Genomic DNA, 7,713 nt, shown 5'->3' on the forward strand with positions numbered 1-7,713 from the left:
GCTGGTGTGGGGTCAATGCGTCCTTTTTATGTGAATACCTTCGATTTCTCATTCATCACAAGTCCAGTGCCACCTTTTCCATTAGCAGATTCCAAAAAATGTCGTTTGAATGTTATAGATGGTTCAAGCAATTGAATGATTAGAAAACAGAATGGGTTTTGTTATCGATTAACTCGAAATAGTAACTGCGTTGGAAGTATAAAAACCAAATTTTAAACAATTCGTCTGCGTAAAAAAAGTATCAATGTACGCCTGCACATCGGAAAATTGCAAAAACTATGAACTCATGAAAATACTTCTGTATTGAACGCTATTTCTAAATTTCCCTGCAAGGTTCTGTAATTGAATTGATGCGCAATTCAGCATATTCGGGACCCATTCTACGTGAGTTCTACGCCCATGCTTGAAGTACTTAACTTTGTACAAGCAAGTTTGTGGCATAATTTTGCTTCCCATCAAAGCCTCGAGCATGACACAATTCACCTAGAAACGGACACCGATGTCACCTCGCCCCGCTCTTTACTGGGCGCTCTATTGCAAGGTACCACTCTCTCTCTCTCTCTCTGTCTCTCTCTCTCTCTCTTTCTTTCTCTCTCTCTCTCTCTCTCTCTCTCTCTCTTTCTTTCTATATGTATCTATCTCTCTCTCTGTCTCACTCTTTCTTTCTAGAAACACGACCGCATTCGAAGGTAAAAGGCCAGTTTCGAATTCTTAGGGCGAATTTACGCAAGCTACGTCCGCCTGCCCCAGATTTTGTGGCGTAGCAGTCTTCATATGGGATAATGCGAATTGAAAAGTGAGCCAAGACTAAGACCCCGAAGCACAGTAGGAAACATTTTGGCTCACGTTTGTTATTATATTTTGGCTCGCGTCCAGAAAACTTGAACACTCACACCTCACCGAGCTACTATCGGGAGCAGAACAAGCGTTACAAGCCAGAAAATCAACTCTTACTAAGTACGCATATTATGTGCTTCAGCATTTTCGTTTTTAGCGACGTACTCATCTTTGTCTTCTACGAATGACGCACATGACAACATCATATAGTGATTCAAATTAGATGCTTAATTAACAAGCGATTTAAATGAAAGATTATTCATCCTTGTCCCATAGAGCTAAGCATGACTAAACTGTAACAGGAGTGCTTCATCAAATAATTAAACCGTATTAGTTTACCGAATGAGTGTAAGTAAGGTGAATTCTCAAAAATGCTAGGTGATATCGCATCGCCGAAAAGAAATCAACACATGGAATGTGTCACAGCCGAATTGCAGTCGACGTTTTTATGGAAAACAGCTAAATAAAAAGTAACGCAACGCATGGCAGGCTTTATTTCTTTTTCTTTTTCGCTACAGAGTACCAATTGTGCAGTGCCCAATGTCCATGCTAGATCACAGTAACCCGGCCCCTGTTTAACCAGCTGAGAGGAAGCTCCACTATGTGTGCGTAAGCCTTTCAAAGATATCAAATATTCCGGAACTTAGTGCAGCTAACGGCACTCTTCGAGACATTTCGTCAAATGCTGCTGGTAATGAAGAATAGAACAATAGCTATTAAAAGTGACCTAACTGGGCAACTACTGAAATTTCTCTAAACAAGTTTGAGCTGAGCTAAGATAGGACTGTGACATTGACCCAAGAGATTGGCCTTTACAGCAATAGTATAAACTGAACGAAGGCCGTTAAAATACCAGTTTGAATACGAATGACACTCTTCTCTTTACTTATGTTTGGATCGATTCTATTTTTGAGAAATTGGCTGATTCTGGTACAATAAAAATTTAAAGTATGACCATAACAACAGTTGCTAAAAAAAAAAAAAAAAATATGAGATTAAAGGATTTTATTTTGCATTCGAGGTCTGCCCTGCTAAAGTCATATGCTCGCAACTAGCATTTGCAGTTTGCCAACGTTATCTAGGTCAACGCAGTACCGGTCGAGCCAATCAACACCCGTACGGCCTTGATGACGTAGCCAAATAGTTTGGGTAAAATTTTTTTTTTTTTTTTTTTTTTTTTTTTTGCGTAGCCCAGTAAAAGAATGTGATTACGTGGAACCAATATGGCTCGATGGTCTGTCAGTTTACTCGTGACAAATTGTTGTTAGAATGAGCCGCGGAAGGAAATAGCTTAACCATCTCTACCACATAATTTCGGTAGTCTTTGCTTTGTTATCATTGTCTCAGGCCGCTATGAAACATTGCAACTAGGGTGGATAGTCTGGGGGACCAATTTTTATTTTGCAGCCTTAACGTACTAGCCTTCAAGTGCTAACATAGAACTTCTAAAGAATTGTGCCAACAAAAAAAAAAAAAAAAAATCCGACACAATTAAATGCATGTTTTAATATTGTTTTATATTGGCACACTTTAGGACAATATAAATTATGTATTGAATCATACTAAAGTCTAAAATATAATTTTTAGATAAAAGAATAATGAATTGTGTCCCACTTGTGGTATACTAGCATAAGTAAAATATTAAATTGAAACATGGAAGATTGTACAAAGGTATCAAACTACGAAACTATATATCGGTAGCCTATTGATACCAACATTGTACTCAAAAAATATACTATCCAAATTCGGTTAAAACTTTAGGTGATAGAAATATTTTGGAGATTTTTTTAATTTTTAAAAATTTTTTTTTTTTGAAAAAATTTTTTTTTAACATTTTAACATCGATTCATAAAAATTTATTTTGTGAAATTTATAATGATAACTTAACTTAATGGAATTAACAAAATTAGTTTGAAACAGCTAAATCGAATTATAAAAGCTTCAACTTTCAGTTATGGATATTAAATAAAAAAAAAAAACGGAAAAATTCGATTCTTCCCAACTTTCCAAGTCCATAAAATATTCGGGGTATAATCTTGTTATTTGTTAATCAAGTATGGATATTATTTGATAATATAATGAATGGTATAAACCCCCTAAAATTTTGGGAAAATAAAAAAATTTTTTTTTTTTTTTTTTTTGGGTAACCCCGAAAGAATTATATCCTTTTTAACAGTCATATAATAATTTTCCAAAATTTTACGCACTAATCACATCTATGCACTATGTTAACTTTTGTTTCATCGGTGTGAAACACGATCTATTGAAAACTATAATATAACTCATAATAATTGACTTCTAATAATATATACATTAAGCAATAATTGCCTCCGCCTTGTATCAAACTGCATAATATTACTTTTTTATCACATTTTATTACCAGTTTGTAAAGTAACAAATAATTAATTTTGATAGTATGCGATTTATTGAAAACTAGCATAATTAATTGCTTCTGTTTTTTTAGCATGTATTAAATTGAATATTGTTACTTTATAAAAATATTTAATAAAAAAAAATAAAAAAAAAAAAAAAAAAAAAAATAAAAAAAATTATTAATATAAAATTTTTTTAAAAATAAAAAAAATAATTTTTAAAATTTTTTTGGGGGGAAAAAAAAAAAAAAAAAAAAAAAAAAAAAAAAAAAAAAAAAAAAAAAAAAAAAAAAAAAAAAAAAAAAAAAAAAAAAAAAATTTTTTTTGGTTTGTTTTTTGTATTTTTTTCTCTTTTTTTTAATAAAAAAAAAAAAAAATTAAAAAAAAAAAAATTTTTTTTTTTTTTTTTTTTTTTTCACTCCTCAAATTTTTTTTTTTTTTTTTTTTAAAGTTGAAGGCATGTACGCACACGCTTTACCTCCGCGTTCGTGCGCACCAGGTAGCCCCAAAGGCGTCCATTTCTTTATTCAGGTAAAATATATAATATGTAAAGGCCGATTGGTGCATTGAAACATCCTTGAGATAGATATGCTCTAGGGAGAGAGAGAGGGAAAAGGACAAAGAGAAATTCACTTGAGCAAATGCCAACTCGGATCGGATCGTCGCCTCAGTGGCGGTAGAAATTGTTGCCAATATAGCTGGATACCAAATGCTTCGTAATGTATCCTACTTTCCTTCTCGGCACGATTGCACGAGTTATAGTTAAAATTCGGTAACGTTTTGTATTGACTTGCCAGAGTGCTGCCCTTTGAAATTCGATGACCTTAGAGATAGTTGCGCACGCTTTTGATACGACACGCTTTATTAACGCGTGCCTCAGGAGGAGTCATCTTTTTTTTTTTATCGTTTTTTTTCTGTTTTCCTTTTTGTTTTGTTTTGTTTTGTTTTTGTTTTGTTTTTTTATTTTATCTCAATTTTTCTATCAAATGATTGCCTCCTTAACTGTACCGCTCTTGAAACAAACTTGGCCAGCAATATAGTTTTCCCGTTTTTGTTAGTCATATCACTGTACGCATTAGTTTGTTTTCTTGCTTGAATAATGACTTAAAACTAGAAATTACGGTAGCCAAAAATTTGAAAGTAAGTTTTTATTTTTATGAATTAGATTAATTGAATCTTCGCTTAATGAATAGCAACAGGTTTTATCTAGCAATTTTCCAATCAACGAATTAAGAACGTGGGCGCTTGGTATCCGATTGAACACGAGCCGACTTTCTAGTAAGTAAAGCAAAAACGCATTTTCGGCAAAGCGTCAGACCAAAATGAAATAATGGACAAGCCTTAGGGCCCCGTGCACAAACAGCCTTCACCTGCTGTGACGAGGAATGCCACGCTTGTATTAGCGCGAGTCTTTTCGACATCCGCACTGGTGACGAGACGATATATAACGTTGTTCTTACTTGTTTGACGTGTCATCTTTTGTTTTGGTCTGATTTGAAATCGTTGATACGTAATTATACGCAGGAGTAACACTTGATTGAAGCAATTCTTTTTGGCACCCGTATACAGTGGTGCTGATGGTGACACTGTTAGCTGTTAGCAACATCACTAACGAATGCTTTTTTTATGCTATTACAAAACTTTGGCTCGTGTATTAATCTTTCCATAGTAGGAGGCTGAACTGGTGCAGAGAAAGGCACACGTGGGCAACGCAACAAAAGAATACCATTTCATTTGCTACAGTGCGCTGATGAATAACACTTTCGGGCGACCTAGCACATGTTAATTGGCAAGTATGGGCCCGGCATTCGCTCTACTGAATGTGCTCTTACAGGAGATGTGCATGGGAGGGGTCGTTTTGTCGTTCCACTATGCAGTGATCATTAAATTCCTTGTCCGTGGAATATTATCTGTAGCTGCAGTTAACCCGGTTTGCCTGTCTTTATATAAAGTTAGCAACTCTTTCATATCTTCATGGAGAACTTTTGAGCTTGATTCGAAGGACATGCTGTCTAATCTTATAGATCCCTGCAATAAACTAATCTCAAAGTTGCCTGCCGACTAATGGCAAAAAAATATTTCATTATCCGAATACCAGCAACGACGATATTGGCTGCCAAGCTATTTCATCTTACGTTCTGCCCTTTATAGCTTTATCCTATCTCAGGATGTCATCTGATGTCACCGATTTATTTCCCGTTTTTATTCCGTTATTAACTGAGTTGTCTAATAGCAGAGTTTTTCGTCTCCCTAATTAGATGAAGCGCTTATACTGCGACCTCTCCCGCAACCGAATGATTCACCGTGAACGCGATCGCTATTTCTCGAATGTGAACTCTTTCTTTTAATAACCAAGGGATGGATTGGATATCTCTTAACCGAAGAGATTAAGATTGTTTGAATCGTGGCTGATTCTAGAATCGTCTGCGATTGTCACTTCTAATTCTCCTTTTCTTCCTCTATTCTGGCTTCTGGTTATGGATTCATCCGGATTTTCGTAAAAATAGTGATTCTTTGTTATTCTTCCATTACATTACCATTTTCTTCTAACAGGCATATTTTGACTTCAATAAAAATAATTTTTTCTACATTTCTTGATGTAGCCTAACCAAGTGCGTGTTTGGAAATGTTTCTTAGAAAAAACCTTAGCAGAGAAATTGCACTTTTAAATTGTGAGTCACGTGGCATTTTGACGTCACAACCAGTGACCTCGCCATAGGCTATTACGGGACGTGTATGTATGCACAGGGGGAGAGGGTTGATTTAAAAAAATTAAGACAGGAAAAAGGGAAAGAGGGGGATAGATAATTTCGGAAATGGACTCAATATTATTCATTAAGTTTTTTTTCGAAATTACAATTAATATGGTGTTAATTAACCCTAGGGTACAGAATCGAGGAAAAGATGCCTAACAAAGCCACATGTGTCCTGAAGTATGATAACAATAGTCATTCTACTTGTTTTTGTTTTTGTTTAGATTATAAAGCTAGGCTTAAGTAATGCTATACCCATCCTTGTACATCCCGCTGCCACAGCATGTCGACCCACTCAACGGAGCAGCTGCCACCGCGGCGGGAAGTCCTTTGCCTTAAGTGATTGCACTCTTCCTGAAACCTGCATTCACCATTTAATGCGTCTTCTTTCATGCAGCAATAAACTATACGCTTAGCTCTTCACTTTACTCGGTGCAGAAGACGGGAGGCAATATCAATGCGACTGGTGCATTATCAAACTATTGGCTATCTAAAAATAAAAAGGTGACAGCCCTCAATGTCTGTCTTCTTTCTCCGATCCAGCAGAGGAGACTACACGGCTTCACCTCACCAAATGTGTCTATTCACAAAAGAAAAGAATTTCTAATTTGGAAAAATTGGCTATTAAGCTAAGAAAATATACAAGTTTTCATAATGTTTATTTTTGGTTCTTTAGTTCATCACAAATATTCAAAAAAGCCAGTCATTTTACTGAACTCAATACACTTTGGAAATTTAGCCCATCACGAGTCGGTCGAGGCCAATGAAATCTACATATTCCGTGAACATGGTACTGACGAAACCTAGTTACGTATAGATAAACTTGAAATCAAACAGTGTCTTTTTGGAATTTCTATGACGCAACCGTTTTCTTTGTCGTGGATGCGCTTGGCTTTTATAGGCTATACTTTTTTACCGTTCCCCTTGTTCTTGCTTGTTTCTTTCTTGTTTCTTTGTTTGTTTTTTTTTATTTTATTTTATTTTATTTTATAATTTTATTTTTTGTTTTTTATTATTATAATTTGTGTTTTCTATTTTTCGTTCAATTTTTTATGACGCATTTGACAAATTCTGGCCGTCATAGGCTCTACTTTGGTATCTAATTTGAGAGGACACTTGAGTGAATGGCTAATAGAAATTTCGTTTTCTAATATCGCAGTTTTGGTATCGATTTTGAGAAAACTCATTGTCGTTTTAAGTCCGTTGAATTACTTTTCCACTTTTCCAAAAGATCGCCTATAGACTTGTATAACATGCCCAATCTCCTAAGTCAGCAGCAAAACAGCTACGTTTGGCAATAATAATCACGCATAGTTTTCCCGCCAGTTGGGCACACGTTAGTCATGTGGAAAATCTCAGCGGCCCTATACACAAGTAATATATGCCATAGGAATAATAATGACTTGTAGGCTTCTGGCGTAAGTTTCATATTTGCTGGGATTATATATTGGAAGTGGGGGAAATCGGTGGAAAGCAAAAGGTTAAATGAAAGACATGTATGATATCTAACAAGGCGAGCTTGATGGTTTGCCAAAATAGTCAAGGTAACCTAAATGTGGTGAGAGCACTAGCTTGCTGTAGCACTCTTATTATCGTGTGCAAGCGGTCAGCCAGCACCTCTTAGTACAAAGTATAAAATCAAATATACAGTCATAATAATGAAGTGGGGACAAAAACGGGGGAAACAAACTGATGAATGTGCTAAATAACCATAAAGAAACATTATTGGAACTCAGGTTTCATTTAAATAA

The 7,713-nt window shown here is 35.3% G+C and overlaps 1 long non-coding RNA gene across 1 annotated transcript; it reads left to right on the forward strand.

Moving 5' to 3' along the window:
* The first annotated feature begins 4,408 nt into the window (after positions 1–4,408).
* LOC116935752 lies at positions 4,409–6,877 on the forward strand. The gene is made up of 3 exons (XR_004401425.2): positions 4,409–5,002; positions 6,187–6,301; positions 6,360–6,877. It is a non-coding gene; the product is annotated as an uncharacterized LOC116935752 (long non-coding RNA).
* The last annotated feature ends 836 nt before the right edge of the window (positions 6,878–7,713 follow it).

The sequence above is a fragment of the Daphnia magna genome, linkage group LG2 (genome assembly GCF_020631705.1).
Source record: "Daphnia magna isolate NIES linkage group LG2, ASM2063170v1.1, whole genome shotgun sequence".
Classification (NCBI taxonomy): Eukaryota; Metazoa; Arthropoda; class Branchiopoda; order Diplostraca; family Daphniidae; genus Daphnia; species Daphnia magna.